Below are 17090 nucleotides of genomic sequence, written 5' to 3' on the forward strand. Positions count from 1 at the left end.
CCCACGCCCCCACCCCCGGGGGGGGGGGGGGTTAACACTTTCGCAGGCCCCTCAAGACGATCATAAGGTGTGTGTGTATGTGGGGTGCAAATGGGAAAAAATTTGCGGCCCGCTCTAGACAACCGACCAAGTGGCTGGCAGGGATATTTCAATACTTAAAGCAACACCAAGTTTTCATTTTTGGACGATTTTAGCGACGCTGGTAGACAAAAGCGATAGTGCTTTGCCTTAAGAATGACTGCGTTTCCCATGAGGACCAGCGCACACCCGCAGAGTGTCATAAAATCATGGCATCCTGGTTGCCTGCAGATGGATTAAACGACATTTTGTAGCGGGTAGTAATAAGGTAATAGTAATATGGTAATAAGTAATAGTAATAAGGTAATGAATCCACTTGTGGCTAAACAATAGCATTTGACGGTTAGCAACCATGTGCCTTAGTGTGGCTCACCCCCTCAGTAAACTGGTAGCCTCCCTTTTTTTTCCTCCTCAGACAAAACGTTTTGTCTCTTTTGTTGCTCTGCCATCTTTGCAGAATTTGCACCAAAGCGTTCGCATCGACTTCCGTCTTTATAATGACTTGGGAAAAGGGGAAGTGACGTATGCCGTAAAGCAGTCAGCATATTTGTAGTTTGTGGTTCCTGCCACCCTCCTCAAAGTTAATTAGTACTGGTGAGAGCAATACAGATCCCCGCAAGATATAAAAGAGGTGCCATTTAACTAGTTATCAGTTAAACATATGATCCCAAATGTTATGAAAATATTATATAAAGGTTGAAAATTTACCTGGTGTTGCTTTAAACATTGTATTGCAGCTCCGTGCATCATCTTAGTTTTCGTTTTGACCCTACCCTCGCCCAAACACGCCCAGTTTACTTCCGCAAACTAAAGGCCATGGGCCAGGGGTGCGGTCGCACCCTCTAAATGACGTATTGTGTAGTAGTTGAACCATGTATTTTAACAGCTTTGAACGTGTAAGAACAAGCCACCAACGAATCACCAATTCGTTTTGAAGCAATTTAACCATGAAATCCTAACTATTCAATATTCCAATTTCCAACTAAGTTATGCAACTGCAGCATTTTGAGGTTCAGGGATCTTTTTCAGTACATCACTCCGAGGGAAAGACGCTTTGTCATTTTCCTTGACTGCAAAGGTGGGTTTTTCATTGCCAGTGATTCATCGGATCCTTCTGCGAAATCTGGCACTCACCTCGTAAGCCAACAAGGCTGTTGACCAAACCAATATATTGTTGGCTCAATTTACCCCGTGGCCGTTGGCTCAGTTTGCCCTGTACCCACCATTTTTGCAACAAACAGGCAAGCTTGGAAATTAATGCTAATCTTTAGGAAAGTGATTCACTTGATTTTTATAGGATGCAAAAGCACCAACGTGCACAATATATAATTTTAGAAATAGATGAATTTGCCATATTACCTGACATGCAAAAAATGTTTTTTGTGTAAAACGTGCCCTTAGCATGATCCTATGTGCTTCTCTTTAACACAGCAAGACAGATATGAAGCCTTCTGGAAGCCTTTGTACAGTTACCTAGATACAAGGGGTGGGTCAACCTAACCTCCGGCACATCTTACCCCACTTTTCCCTGCTAAGACACCTGCCGATGCTGTGCAATATATACAGTGTATGACAAAAGTGAGTACACCCCTCGCATTTCTGCAGATATTTAAGTGTATCTTCATGGGACAACACTGACAAAATGACACTTTAACACAATGGAAAGTAGTCTGTGTGCAGTTTATATAATTGGGTTAATTTATTTTCCCCTAAAAATAACTAAAAATATAGCCAATAAAATCTAAATCCCTGGCAACAAAAGTGAGTACACCCCTTAGAAACTACGTACATCCCTAAATGTCCAAATTGAGTACTGCTTGTCATTTTCCCTCCAAAATGTCATGTGACTCATTAGAGTTCTGTCAGCATTGCTTCAGAGATTGAAGAGGTGGGGGTGTCAGCCTGTTAGTGCTCAGACCATACGCCGCACTCTACATCAAATTGGTGTGCATGGCTGTCACCCCAGGAGGAAGCCTCTTCTGAAGACGGTACACAAGAAAGCCCGCCCGTCTTATCAGACAATAGAACATGGTTCCAGTAATCCATGTGCTTTGTTGACATGTCTTCAGCAAACTGTTTGTGGGCTTTCTTGTATACCGGCTTCAGAAAAGGGCTTCGTCCTGGGGTTACAGCCATGCACACCAATTTGACGTAGAGTGCCGCATATGGTCTGAGCACTAACAGGCTGACCCCCCACCCCACCTCTGCAGCAATGCTGACAGCACTTCTGTAACGAGTCACATGACAATTTGGAGGGAAAATGACAAGCAGTACTCAATTTGGACATTTAGGGATGTACGTAGTTTCTAAGGGGTGTATGTACTTTAGTTGCCAGGGGCTTAGATATTAATAGCTATATTTTTGAGTTATTTTGAGGGGAAAATAAATTAACTCTATTATATAAGCTGCACACAGACTACTTTTCATTGTGTCTAAGTTTCATTTTGTCAGTGTTGTCCCATGAAAAGATATACTTAAATATCTGCAGAAATGCGAGGGGTGTACTCACTTTTGTGATACTGTACTTTTCAAGATCTACTTTTTAACTGGTTGCCCTGCCCAGGATGGCATCTAGCTATGCACAAAGCTGTTACAAAAGGAACACTTGTCGCCCATCCCGAGACAACAAAAGACATCCAATTGTGTAGCGACCAATCATTCATTTTTTCTTTTATCACTATTTACTTGTATTATTTTGATAAAAAAAAAAAAAAAAGAGGACACCTATAACTATAACTATAACTATATAACCAAAGACACAAATTCCAAATTCTCAGAGGATTCCTAACATAATAGAACAATAATAGCGGGGGGGGACTGGAAGTAAATAATGATTTTTTAAAATGCCTTTTCAGTATTGGCGAATCATCCTTGAACAAAATAATAGCCGTCTTTTCAATTCTTACTCTACAAATAAAAAATCTGAAATGAGTTTCTAAATATTACCTCTTCTGTAGAAAATCCAGCTTTAACAAAAAGCTCATTCCTCTTTCCAGTGAAATAATGTAAATCAACCCAAAGCCTCACAATACTAATTTAGCAACAACAACAACAAAAAATATCACATTAGTCTTTATTTTTTTGTTTGTTTGTTTGTTTGTTTGTTTTAGCACAATACTGCTCCGATGTCTGTTTTCTCTTTTACTAAGCACAACAGAACCAACCACTGGTGTTCAGATATTTTGAGTTTGCTCCCAAATGCTGACCACTCGTGCTTAAATTTAATGTTTTCTTTTTTTATTTTCCCACAAATGCACAGGTTATAAACCTAGTAAACGATAATAATATCACCGTAATATAATATTTTTTTGTCATTTTTTAAATTCATAACATTTTTTTGAGATAGGGATTTTTGTTTTTTCTTGAGTTTTTTTTGCCAAAATCATCAATATTAAAACAATAAAAGGCTTGAACTACTTCAGTTGTGTGTAATGAATCTAAAATACCCCGTATTGGCCAGAATATAAGACGGCCCTGATTATAAGACGACCCATGTCATGTCATATTATGATTCTCTTATGGCGCCATGGTCAAATAAAGTGTTACCAAATACCATAATTAGCAATTAATGAAACAACTGGAACGGCAACTGAAGAGATAATTAGCACAGAACATGAATCTTGATTGTTATCTACATCTGTAGCGCTGCAATGCGTGCTAGGAGGCATGTTGGATGGCAACAGTACTGACAGCAGGTAGCAACAGAAGTTTACTGTCTCCGGGGAGCAGTGACGGCCAAGTGAAGCTTCCTGAAGCAAGGAAGCTTTGCAGCTAATTGGTTCAAAGCTTTGTGGTGGTTCATTTGATCTTCTGACAGTCTTATGATGCCGCTGTCAAATAAAGTGTTACCGATTAAGATCTTGTGGTGTAAATATCCCATTAAACAGTGAGGACAGCTGCGGCTTATAGTCCAATGTGGCTTATCTATGAACTAGGGCTGCAGCTATCGAATATTTTAGTAGTCGATTAATCGATGGACTAGTTAGTTCGAATAATCGAGTAATCGGATAAGGAACATGAAAAATTAAAATACCTGAGCTGAGCTTCAAACAGTATACATTTTAAAAAATGAGGATCTACAGTATCTAAAGCAAAAGAACAATTTGCTAACTTACATAGAAAAAGTCCACTAGCTTAAATGCTGTATAATGCTAACTTTTTTTTTTTTTTTTTTTTTTTACAATGCTTTCAACAAATGGTTTAGACAAATATTCCCACAAAAAAATTGCTAATTATACCTATAAACGAAATTATGAATGCATTAAAAAACATTAGCTCAAACAAAAACTTAGCTTACGTTGGTCTTAACGCGGAGCAGTTGGATTCAGCCATGTGAAAAGAGGCAGACCAGAGGGCAGTGTATCCAGCCTAATCAATAAAACTAAATGCAAACACTATCAAAATAAACCATCACAACACCACTTTAATTAATAGAATACTCGAGGCAACAAAATTGAATTTGAATATTTTTTTTCTAATTGAATACTCGAGCTAATAGATTTATCGTTGCAGCACTACTATGAACAAATGTCTTCGTGTCAAATTTGGTGGATGGCGGCTAATAGTCAGGTGCGCCTTATAGTCCGAAAAATTACGGTAAATATGTTTGTAATATATATACACAGTAGGCCTATATACCGTATTGGCCCGAATATAAGACGACCCTGATTATAAGACGACCCCCTCTTTTTCAAGACGCAAGTTTGAAAAAAGACTTTTTGAACACCAAATGATTTTTTTATACAGAAAATAATTACAGTACATCTGAAACAATTGATTATAACAATATATTTGAGAGAGAAAAACATGTTATTTTGCCTCATTCATATCTTAATATCTGAACATTTAAATATATAAACTAAAGTGCAATCACATTCGTAAATGAATGGCTTCTGGTTTTTGAAATGTAAATAATCCAATCTATTGTGATAAAACAACAAAATTGCAATAATAAGTGAGGTCTAACTAACTGTAGTCTTGAAACAAATCTGAATAAGGTAAAACATTGCAATAAAATAATGCAAACTGGTTAAACTTAAGAGTAGCTGAGATCTGTCATGACAGAACATCGCTTCAATGATATCTGGCGCCATCTAGCGTCGTGAATGGGTATAATGTCTAGACTGCGAATATAAGACGACCCGCACTTTTTCAGTCTTATTTCAAGGCAAAAAACACCGTCTTATATTTGGGCCATTACGGTATATGAAAGATAGAAGATGGGTCGTCACTGGGTCTTTCAGCAAGACAATGACCCTAAACATATGGCCAAATCTACACAGAAATGGTTCACCAGACACAAAATCAAGCTCCTCCCATGGCCATCTCAGTCCCCAGACCTTGTTTTGTTGGCAAAAGGGGGTTGTACAAAGTATTAACACCAGGAGTGCTAATAATTGTGACACACATTATTTGATGTCAAATATTTTTTTCTTTATGTGGGATTTTTTCCCCACTGAATAAATGCACTTGTATTGAAGGTTGGATTTTTCTTTTTTTCCATAAAGGTCCCACATTATTTGAATTAAAAGTATATATATATATATATATATATATATATATATATATATATATATTAGAAGCTAAAAAAACACATCTTAACCAGGGGTGCCATTAATTATGGAGGGCACTGTATGTAGGAAAGTCAATTACATGCAATGACACTTTTTGGACACGGGGTGGGGGGGGGGGGGGCTGCCCCCCCCATAAAATCCGCTTATGGAGCCGGGTCGCGTCGATGCTCGATGCCCAACCCTACCTATAGACCCTACCCACGTGACGTCACAACTCCTTCCTCCTGACTGGTGCCACCCAATTGTCCGTCAACACATCATGTTTACCTGTTATGGCTACGTACATTCCTCCTATTTACGACATGTTTTTCTGCTCGTTAACATTAATAATCAAAATGGTGAAGGCGTGTGTGGCGGTCGGTTGCAATAACAGAGAAGATAGACGGAGAGACTTGAAGTTCTACCGGATTCCAAGAGACCCGGAGAGAAGGGAGCGAGATGGGCTGCTGCAATTCGACGAGAAAACTGGGCTCCAAATGATTCCCACAGATTATGTAGTAGTCATTTTATATCTGGTAAGATGCATTTAATATATATTTAGAGGGTTTTGGGCTGACAACCACAATTAAGATCATTGCTAGGCTAATCGCCGACAACATACACGTATGTATGTAGTGAGAGTGCTATCGCTAAACCATATAAACATTAAAAGCCCTAACTCCATTGACAAACGACATGAAATACATTAGACTTGACAGTGGATGTTAGCAATAACAAAAGATTTTGAATTGAAAATTTCGTAACTCACCTTTCCAAGCACAAGATAGATTCCTGCCAAATTTTCGTGGACGAGGACCTGTTTCACCCAACCAGCAACGAAGTATTCATAAGCCTCCAAGCTCTTAAAGTTTTTCAAACTTTCGTGAGAATAGGCTGAGTTTGTGTGGACAAGATAGTTGTACATATCAGGGTAGCTAGCAGATGTCAGGCAAATACGGCGGAGACAGCGGGTCGAAAAACATCGATTTAGGCATCAAATATGGATCTGGCGAATGGATAAACTGAAGCTTTTCCACATAACGCCTTTTATGCAACGCATCAAGTGAGTTTACGGCATCCGAAAGCACCGGGTCTTCCATGAAATGCATTATAAATTGCTCGATGAATTGAGACCATTGATAATACAGACACAAAATGACGGACAAGGGGGCGGAACAATACAGCGAGCACGTGATTTTGTGACGTCGGTGGGTAGGGTCTATAGTAGACATCCAATCCATTTGAACATTTTACCTAACGAGCTATGTTCGCTAGCCCTCCCACTTCAAATGGATTGGCCGTCTAGCACCATTGATGAGGTAAAACATAACCTTTGTTCTTCCTCTGGCTAAGATGCACCCTCCCACCAATGATTATTCAGTATTGTTACCCCCCCCCCACACACACACACACACACACACACAAAAAAGCGTTTCATAGCCAAAAATTGTATCGATGCAACACTAGTTACAATGTGGTCATTTTGAAACCAGCTTAATTTTAAAGCAGATCGCGTTCGTCACTCACTGTCTAAGGCAGCCAATGCGTTAGGTGCCCTCTAAATGCCCTCTATAACTCACTCACCCAGACTGAGAAGGAAATCAGCGATTTGATTTTAGAACCATACACCAAGCCTTACTACCTTCCTGTACTAGTATTACATATCACAGGAAATGACTTGGGTCACACCCAAGAAAAATGCCGTACTCTCCCGTCGGTTGAAGAAGCTCCCTTAAGAACCCACCGGCGCGGCAATCCATCACCGCGTACGTTTAATGTAACGACGAAGGCGAATCGCATTTGCCGACACGTCGGCGCCGGCTGACGGATGCGTCGGAACCGTGGCCAAATGTGATGAAACGGGCAGAAAGGCTTCCGCGTCGTTCCGCTTTTGTCGACAAGACGAATGCGCGCGGAATAGCGAAGGAGTGCGAGCGTGCGCGTGCATCGAGATGAGGCGGAATCCGTACCACTGTAAAGCTCAACGGACCTCCCGCGCAGCTTCTCTCGAGTCCAATATTTGACGCTTCGCTATGAACGTGACTTATTGCTTCTTGAAAATGCGCTAACACTTCCTGTGTCTCACACACAAACACACTGCAGCAGTGTGATTCCGCGAGGGGTCATCGAGGGCTTCTGGTGGACTAGACTAGAGATTATTCACAAACCAACTTGGTTAGAGGAAGCAGAAAAGCAGAAGCCAAGTGGACAGTTGGAGACGAGTGATGAAGCGTGACGGCTGCTGATCCAAGTGGGGATTTTATGTCCTTGGCGATGGTTTACAGTAGTGAGGAACATTAGTTTGGATTTGCATTTCATTGCTTAATAATTGAAGTTGGAAAGGTATGGTTAAATGGGCCGTTTTAGACAAGTTTGGTCCCAAATAAAAGATCATTTTGGTCTCCGTCTTGTTTTAAACTTGTTTTGGTCCTGGTCTCTGTTTTGGTCTTGCTGCAGTCTCTGTCTTGATATGAGTCCTGGACTTATTTCGGTTATTTCAGTCATGGTCTAACTGTTTTTCAGTCTTTGTATCAGTCCTGGTCTTGTCTCCGTTTTAGTCTTACTCTTGACCTTGTTTCTGTCTTTTTTTCAATCTTGGTATCAGTCTTGGTCTTGTTTCAGTCTGTCTCGTAACAGCCTTGGTCCTCCTTTGGTCTTGTTTCAGTTCTTACTCTTGATCTTGCTTCTGTCTTGTGTCATTATTAATTTTATTAATTTTGCTCTAGGTCTTGTTTCAGTCTTGTTGCAGTCCTCACCTCGCTCTTGTTTTTTTTTTTTGTTTTTTGTTTTTTTTTTTAGTCTGTTTTGGTCTCAGTCCTGGTCTTATTTCAGTCCTAGTCTTGGTTCTGTCTGTTTTTCAGTCTTGATATTGGTTTTGGTCTTGTTTTGGTTTAGCTTCGGTATCTCTGTATCAGTCCTTGTCCTTCTTCGGTGTTGTTTCAGTTTTAGTCCTACTCTTGATCTTACTTCTGTTTTTTGTTTTTTGTTTTTTTCGATCTTGGTATCAGTCTTGGTCTTGTATCGTTATTAATCGTGCTATGGGTCTTGTTTCAGTCTTGTTGCAGTCCTAGCCTCACTTTTGTTTTTTGTTTTTTTAGTCTGTCTTGGTCTCAGTCCTGGTCTTATTTCAGTCCTAGTCTTGGTTCTGTCTGTTTTTCAGTCTTGATATTGGTTTTGGCTTTGTATTTGTATAGCTTCAATCTATCTCGGTATCAATGCTGGTCCTTCTTTGGTGTTGTTTCAGTTTTAGTCCTACTCTTGATCTTACTTCAGTTTTTTTTTAAATTTTGGTATCAGTCTTGGTCTTGTATCATTATTAATCTTGCTATGGTTCTTGTTTGTCTTGTTGCAGTCCTAGCCTCACTTTTTTTTTTTTTTTTTAATAGTCTGTCTTGGTCTCAGTCCTGGTCTTATTTCACTCCTAGTCTTGGTTCTGTCTGTTTTTCAGTCTTGATATTGGTTTTGGCCTTGTTTTAGTCTAGTTTCAATCTATCTCTGTATCAGTGCTGGTCCTTCTTCGGTGTTGTTTCAATTTTAGTCCTACTCTTGATCTTACTTCTGTTTTTTTTTTTTTTTTTTTCAATCGTGGTATCAGTCTTGGTCTTGTATCATTATTAATCTTGCTATGGTTCTTGTTTCAGTCTTGTTGCAGTCCTAGCCTCGCTTTTGTTTTTTTTTTTAGTCTGTCCTGGTCTCAGTTGTGGTCTTTTTTCAGTCATTTTAGTCTTGGTGGTGGTTCTGTCTGTTTTTCAGTCTTGATTTGGTTTTGGTCTTGTTTTGGTCTACTTTCAAGCTGTCTCTGTATCACTCCTGGTTCTTCTTTGGTGTTTCAGTTTTAAACAAGACCAAGACCAATACCAAGATGGAAAAAAGACAGAAGCAAAATCAAGAGTAAGACTTAAACTGAAACAAGACTGAAGGAGGACCAAGACTGATACAGAGACACTAAAACTAGACCATGACAGATACTGGACTAAAGTGTTTCAGTTTTAATCAAGACCAAGACCAATACCAAAATTGAAAAGAGACAAGCAAAATCAAGAGTAAGACTTAAACTGAAATAAACTGAAGGAGAACCAAGACTGATACAGAGACACTAAAACTAGACCATGACAGATACTGGACTAAAACTGAAAAATGAAGGAGAACCAGGAGTGATACAGAGACAGGTTGAAAGTAGACCAAAATAAAACCAAAACCAAATCAAGACTTAAAAAAAGACAGAACCAAGACTAGAATGACTGAAATAAGACCAGGTCTGAGACCAAGACAGACTTAAAACTGTCATGGTCTAGTTTCAGTGTCTCTATATCAGTCTTTGTCCTCCCTGGGTCTTGTTTCAGTTTTAGTCTTACTCTTGACCTTGTTTCTGTCTTTTTTTTCAATCTTGGTATCAGTCTTGATCGTGTTTCAGTCTGTCTCGGTATCAGTCGTGGTCCTCCTTCGGCCTTGTTTCAGTTCTAGTCTTACTCTTTATCTTGCTTCTGTCTTGTGTCATTATTAATCTTGCTTTGGGTCTTGTTTCAGTCTTGTTGCAGTCCTAGCCTCGCTCTTTTTTAGTCTTTCTTGGTCTCAGTGCTGGTCTTATTTCAGTCTTAGTCTTGGTTCTTTCTGTTTTTCTGTCTTGATATTGGTTTTGGTCTTGTTTTGGTTTAGCTTCGGTATCTCTGTATAAGTCCCGGTCCTTGTTCAGTGTAGTTTTTGTCCTACTCTTGATCTTGCTTCTGTCTTTTTTCTTTCACACTTGGTATCAGTCTTGGTCTTGCTTCGTCATTAATCTTCCTATGGGTCTTGTTTTGGTCTTGCTGCAGTCCTAGCCTCGCTTTGTTCACCTTGTTTTTTTTAGTCCGTCCTGGTCTCAGTTGTGGTATTTTTCAGTCATTTTAGTCTTGGTCTTGGTTCTGTCTGTTTTTCAGTCTTGATTTGGTTTTGGTTTTGTTTTGGTCTACTTTCAATCTGTCTCTGTATCACTCCTGGTTCTCCTTTTGTGTTTCAGTTTTAAACAAGACCAAGACCAATACCAAGATGGAAAAAAGACAGAAGCAAAATCAAGAGTAAGACTTAAACTGAAACAAGACTGAAGGAGGACCAAGACTGATACAGAGACACTAAAACTAGACCATGACAGATACTGGACTAAAACGTTTCAGTTTTAAACAAGACCAAGACCGATACCAAGATTGAAAAAAGACAAGCAAAATCAAGAGTAAGACTTAAACTGAAACTAAACTGAAGGAGAACCAAGACTGATCCAGAGACACTAAAACTAGACCATGACAGATACTGGACTAAAACTGAAACACCGAAGGAGAACCAGGATTGATACAGAGACAGGTTGAAAGTAGACCAAAACAAGACCAAAACCAAATCAAGACCGAAAAAAAGACAGAACCAAGACCAAGACTAAAATGACTGAAATAAGACCAGGTCTGAGACCAAGACAGACTAAAAACTGTCATGGTCTAGTTTCAGTGTCTCTGTATCAGTCTTTGTCGTCCTTTGGTCTTGTTTTAGTTTTGGTCTTACTCTTGATCTTGCTTCTCTAATTTTTTCAATCTTGGTATCGGTCTTGTTTAAGTCTTGTCGCAATTTTAGTCTCTGTCTTGTTTTCGGACGTAGTCTTGACTCACAGATGTGTTATTCTCGACTTTGTGGTTGATGAGATCTTGGCCGCTTTCCAAACCTCTGCACTTGGAGGATGCATCTAGAAACCCATTTTAGAAATCACTTGTCAAACTCTGTCGCCGTTGCACAATTTGCATACGAGCCAGCGTCCAAAGAGCCGCTTGTTATTTATAGAGGAGCACAAAGAAGCTCAATAAACATCAATAATCAGCACGACGCCTCTGTCACGCTCTGCACACATCCCATAATGACACCAAAGTAGCTACTCTTGGCTAAAACGACGTTGCCATTTTCCCGCTTTCGCACTCGTACCCGCTCGCTGTAAACGACGCGGCTGGCAAAGTGTCACACACTCTGCCCGCCGGGATTTGCTTTCCAATTGAAAGAAGCTTTGTTCCAAAAGCTGAAGATCAGCAGGTAATTAGCAGAAAATTGAATTTTGTGTGTTTTCGGATGAAGTGACGGCAGAGCCGCTTGATTGCGCCTCCAATTGTTTAAATTTTGTGTGTTTCTGCTTCCATTTTTGGCTCACAATTCATTGTGACGGTGTTAATAAACGTTCGTCAAATAGGCCGTGCGGTCCCGTTCCGCCGGCTAACGACGCCTCGGGCTCTTTTTCAATTAAGGTGCAGGGGTCAACCAGAGGTCCGGTTTCTAGTTCAGCCGCTCACGTCTTCATTAAGCGCGAGAGTGTTCTCATTATTTCCCCGCTTGGCTCCCTTCTTTATCTTTTTAAAAACTAATTAGGAACTTAATCATCCTCCACCCACGCTTTGGATTCTGGGCCCTTTTGACCCAACGTTAAATTATCTTGGTGGACTTTGTGTGGGAAATTTGTGACCTGATACAGTGGCGCAAAGGATTGTGTTTATTGTTTGGAGGTCCAGGGTTCGATTCCGTTCTCTGTAGGGTCGCTATAAACCACTTTTTTTTTTTTACCTGTCCTGTTCAGCTGATAGACACGGAGAATATGAATCTGAGTGTCCTTATGGTATTACCGAAATTCTTCACGATGACAGACGTAATTTTGACCAAGTCGGTAAAATCGGTAATTTAATAAAACGAGAAAATAGTCTTTTCATCCTGCTTCGACTCTGTGTTGTTCGGCTATGTTCATTCCCCTATTAGAAAGCAGTCGGTGCGCTTACGTATGAAGTCACATGGTTATCAGGATCTCAAACAAACAGAAGGCCGATAGCCTATCGCTAGCGGCTAACGCTACAAGCAAATGTGATGGAGTCTGGCTTAAGGGTGCTTTGCCAAACTTTTACCCGACATTAAAGAGACTCTTGACGGCCTCCAGATGGGCTTTCCCCCACTTTCCTCCTTGTTTCTCACGATTTCAGGAGAGGGTGCTTTCAGTGCTTTCTACTGGTAGCCAGGCCACAGGCGAACAGCGGCTACAAATGAACGTGATGGAGTCAGATAGCAGCTCTAACCTTGTCGAAACGGCTGAACTTAATGAGTGGATTGGGCACGGACTGTATCTAGCAATTAGTATGTTAATAAAGTTTGTTTAAAAAAAATACAGATGCAGAGGGATATGATGGCAGAGCATTCAGAGGAAAATTTGTCCTTTACGAGGTGGAGATATAAACACTATTTCAAGTTGGTCAAAATTAAAGGAAAGAACGTGCATGTAAAGTGTAATTTATGTCCCGGGGCAAAGCTTTTGTCGACATCTGTGGTAAGCAATTCAAATCTGTTTATTTTTGTTGCACTTCAAATGTAGGATAAATCTGTTGCTGGTGAGGTGCAATAAATATTACAAGGTTCTATACCACAACTACCTGTCTGTTCTTCTCTGTTCAACTGACTCAAATACTGCTCAGAAAATTTCAAATTCTTTGACATACAACAACTTCTTTTTAAAGTAACGGAAATAGTTACTTTCCCTGGTAACTAGTTACTTTTACTATAGAGTAGGGCTGTCAAAATTAACGCGTTAACGGGTGGTAATTCATTTTTAAAATTAATCACGTTAAAATATTTAACGCAATTAACGCATGCGCGGAACGACCCACTGGGCAGAGACAAGCAAGTGGAGTGGACGCAGGTGTTAGGAATTGTCAGATTGAGCAGTCAGGAAGAAAGTGGTCGAGTGAGAGAGGGAGCGAGAGAGTAGAGAAAGTGCGCAGTTAGCGCAGGCTCAAGTGCTGCGTCCCCCACATGCTTTTGTTTTGTTGATAACAAAACCCACAGTACCCACAAAAAGCCATCCAGCGCCTCTCGGTGTTTTAATGTACGCCGCCATCTTCCTTGGAAGGAAATCGGACGAACCGAGACAACCGACGACAATGATCCAACATGAATCGCTGGTCCATAGCACCACCAATTACCAAGAAGGGTGAATTGGTAACGCAGGCATTTATTGGAGCCGCGCCATTTAATGGAATAAGTGGTGGCATCTCTTCCACAACTGTTAAAACTATTGTGGCAACCGATATGGGGAAGAATAACTGGAGATGATCTTTTTCTTAACACCATGTATTGTACTCGAAGCAGAGAAGATATAACATTTGCAGCAACCACTGTGACTCATGGTTGCTCAAATTCCCTCCATGCATTAGGGCAGTTAAGAACATTTAAGTCGCTACAGTATCATTTAGTGAAAGCACAACAAAAATAATATTCCTATCTCTCAAAAATAAAATAATGTTCACAAAAAGAAAAGCGCTCAATGCAAAGAGATCTGGCATTCCCAATCAAAATAGCTATGCAAAATAATACTCTGTTCAAACATTAAGTTTAGCTCAACAAATACACTAGATGGCAATATTTAGTCACAAAATACAAACTATCAAAATTACTATAACTTGTACTCACATTTATCTTTTAAGAATTAAAGTCTTTCTATCAGTGGATCCCTTTCACAGAAAGAATGTTAATGTTAATGCCGTCTTGTGGATTTATTGTTATAATAAACAAATACAGTACTTATGTACAATATGTTGAATGTATATACCGTATTTTTCGGACCATAAGTCGCGTTTTTTTTTCATATTTTGGCTGGGGGTGCGACTTATACTCAGGAGCGACTTATGTGTGGAATTATTAACACATTATGATATAATTTCACATGTTATTTTGGTGTTTTGCAGTGACACTGATGGTTTTGTAAAGTTGTTAGCATGTTCTTCTGCTATAGTTATCTGAATAACTCTTTATAGCTATGGCCACGTTCGCGTTCTGCCTTTGGCAGTGTATGTTCAATTATATTTTTGACTTTTTTATCTTGAAATGGATGCATTTAGTTTGTGGCGCTTTCACGCCCATGTGAGGGCGCACTCGCACTTGTTTACGTGAAGAAGAGTGCTCACACGCCAGAAGAAGACGGACAGCTACGTAGCTCTGAGTGAGTGAGTGGGCGAGTTAGCGAGAGAGAATAGACGGCTGCGAACCTACTTTCATAGTTTATGCTTTTAAATCATCTCTACAGAGGCAACGCTTGCGTGTATCATCTTTTCTGTTGTTGTTGTGTGTTTTCCACCCACGATCGGACACTTAGAGCCAGTTGTGTGGTTGTTTGAACGATGTGCTAATGATAGCGAAATCATGCTAACCTGTTACTTATTACTAATAGTACCTAATTATCATTTATTTACGTTGATGCGAACCTGTTTTCTATCGAGGACCAAATTGATTCAGCAAATTATACGGACGTCCAGCATTGTCTTTTTGGAGTTCGCTGTATAGCCAGGACCGAGCCGTAGCGTAGGAAAGTATATTCACATTTCGTTGTTCATGCACTGTACACTGTACATTTATTTAGCATGTTTTTCTCTATTGTATTTTTATATTAAATTGCCTTTCAAGATGACATGTCTCTTCTATGTGTTGGATTTTATCAAGTAAATTTCCCCCAAAATTTCGACTTCTCCTCCGGTGCGACTTGTATATGTTTTTTTTTTCTCTTCGTTGGGCATTTTATGGCTGGATCGACTTATACTCAGGAGCGACTTGTAGTCCGAAAAATATGGTATCCGTCTTGTCTTATCTTTCCATTCCAACAATAATTTACAGAAAAATATGGCATATTTTAGAGATGGTTTGAATTGCGATTAATTGCGATTAATTACAATTAATTCATTTTTAAGCTGTGATTAACTCGATTAAAAATTTTAATCGTTTGACAGCCCTACTATAGAGTAATTCAGTTACTAACTCGGTTACTTTTTGGAAGCAGTAGTGAGTAACTATAACTAATTACTAGGGTTGTTCCGATCATGTTTTTTTGCTCCCGATCTGATCCCGATCGTTTTAGTTTGAGTGTCTGCCGATCCCGATATTTCCCGATCCGATTGCTTTTTTTTGCTCCCGATTCAATTTCAATCATTGCCGATAATTTTTCCCGATCATATACATTTCGGCAATGCATTAAGAAAAAAATGAATAAAACTCGGACAAATATATACATTCAACATACAGTACATAAGTACTGTATTTGTTTATTATGACAATAAATCCTCAAGATTGCATTTAAATTATTAACATTCTTTCTGTGAGAGGGATCCACGGATAGAAAGACTTGTAATTCTTAATGGATAAATGTGACTTTCTATATAGTGACTAACTATTGCCATCTAGTGTATTTGTGGAGCTTTCAGTAAATGATACTGTAACCATTTAACTGTTCTGCCCAAATGCATGATGGGAAGTGCAACCATGACCGTGCGTAGTGGCACCAATTGATATATCTTCTCTGCGTTGGGAAGTAACATAGGGTGTTAAGGAAAAGATCAACCACTACCGTTCTTCCCCGCATTGCTTCCCACGATATTTCTAATTGTTGAGAGAGGGATTTTAAGGCTTTAGCCAATTAAAAATAGGCTCCTAAGACTGCCAAAATTCTCTCTACTCATTTTACGTTGCCTGTTAGTTCTATATATAGGTAAAACGGCGCCATTATAGATTGAACGCGACAATGCGTGAGTGGGTCGTGCAGCGCATGCGTTAATTGCATTAAATATTTTAACGTGATTAATTTTTTAAAAACTAATTACCACCATTTACGCGATAAATTTGATAGCCCTACTTTAAGCCAAAACTAAAGACTCTGGATGAATGTAAGACAATTTGCCTGTAACGTTAAATACAATTAGAAAACGATTTAATAAAAAATATATATATATATTAAAAAAAAGGCATGTCCGATATTTTCTTGCCGACTCCGATACTTTAAAAATGACGTGATTGGACCCGATCGATCGGCACTATAACTAATTACTTTTTTGAAACATGTTCATCACTAGTAGACGTCCAATCCATTTGAAGTGGAAGGATGGCAGCGAATGAACGTTCGTTCATTCGCTGCCATCCTTCCACTTCAAATGGATTGGACATCCATCCAAGTCAATTGTCGCCCACAAAACCGATTAATCCTGGCGGCCAAAATACGAGTTTTCCAGTGCTCCGTTTTGCAAGAAACACTTGCAACTTATCACGTAAATTGGCTTCGTACTTTCCGCAAGGTTGTCAAGGTTGTTTTTAACTAGCAAGCCCCCCGGACCACCCTCTTACTTCTCCTTTCCTCATCAGCCGCCGCACGTCGAATGTGCAGATGTGTCACAGGTTGCGTCGAGCTGTCAAAACTGTCGGCGGCCCGTGAGCGGATCATTAGGAAAATTCCTCTTCCTCCTCCCACCCATCCAGCCCCGATGTTTTTCTCCTTGAAATCCGCGAGGCGGCAACTGTATGCAGCCCCCCCCTTACCCCATCCCCCCTTTGATTCATCTTGTTAGCTGCTGAGCGATGGTCTTGTACGCACTCGTCTCTTATTTCTAACACAGTGCTCCTTTCAATTTTCTGTCATCCCGTCTTCATCTCCGTGCAAAT

The 17090-nt window shown here is 39.8% G+C and overlaps 1 protein-coding gene across 1 annotated transcript in view; it reads left to right on the forward strand.

Annotated features, from left to right (window-relative positions):
* Positions 1 to 17090, forward strand: part of LOC130908916 (dipeptidyl aminopeptidase-like protein 6) — a 174604-nt gene that overhangs the window by 78206 nt on the left and 79308 nt on the right. The gene's annotated exons all lie outside the window — the stretch shown is intronic.

The sequence above is a fragment of the Corythoichthys intestinalis genome, chromosome 20, assembly GCF_030265065.1.
Source record: "Corythoichthys intestinalis isolate RoL2023-P3 chromosome 20, ASM3026506v1, whole genome shotgun sequence".
Classification (NCBI taxonomy): domain Eukaryota; kingdom Metazoa; phylum Chordata; class Actinopteri; order Syngnathiformes; family Syngnathidae; genus Corythoichthys; species Corythoichthys intestinalis.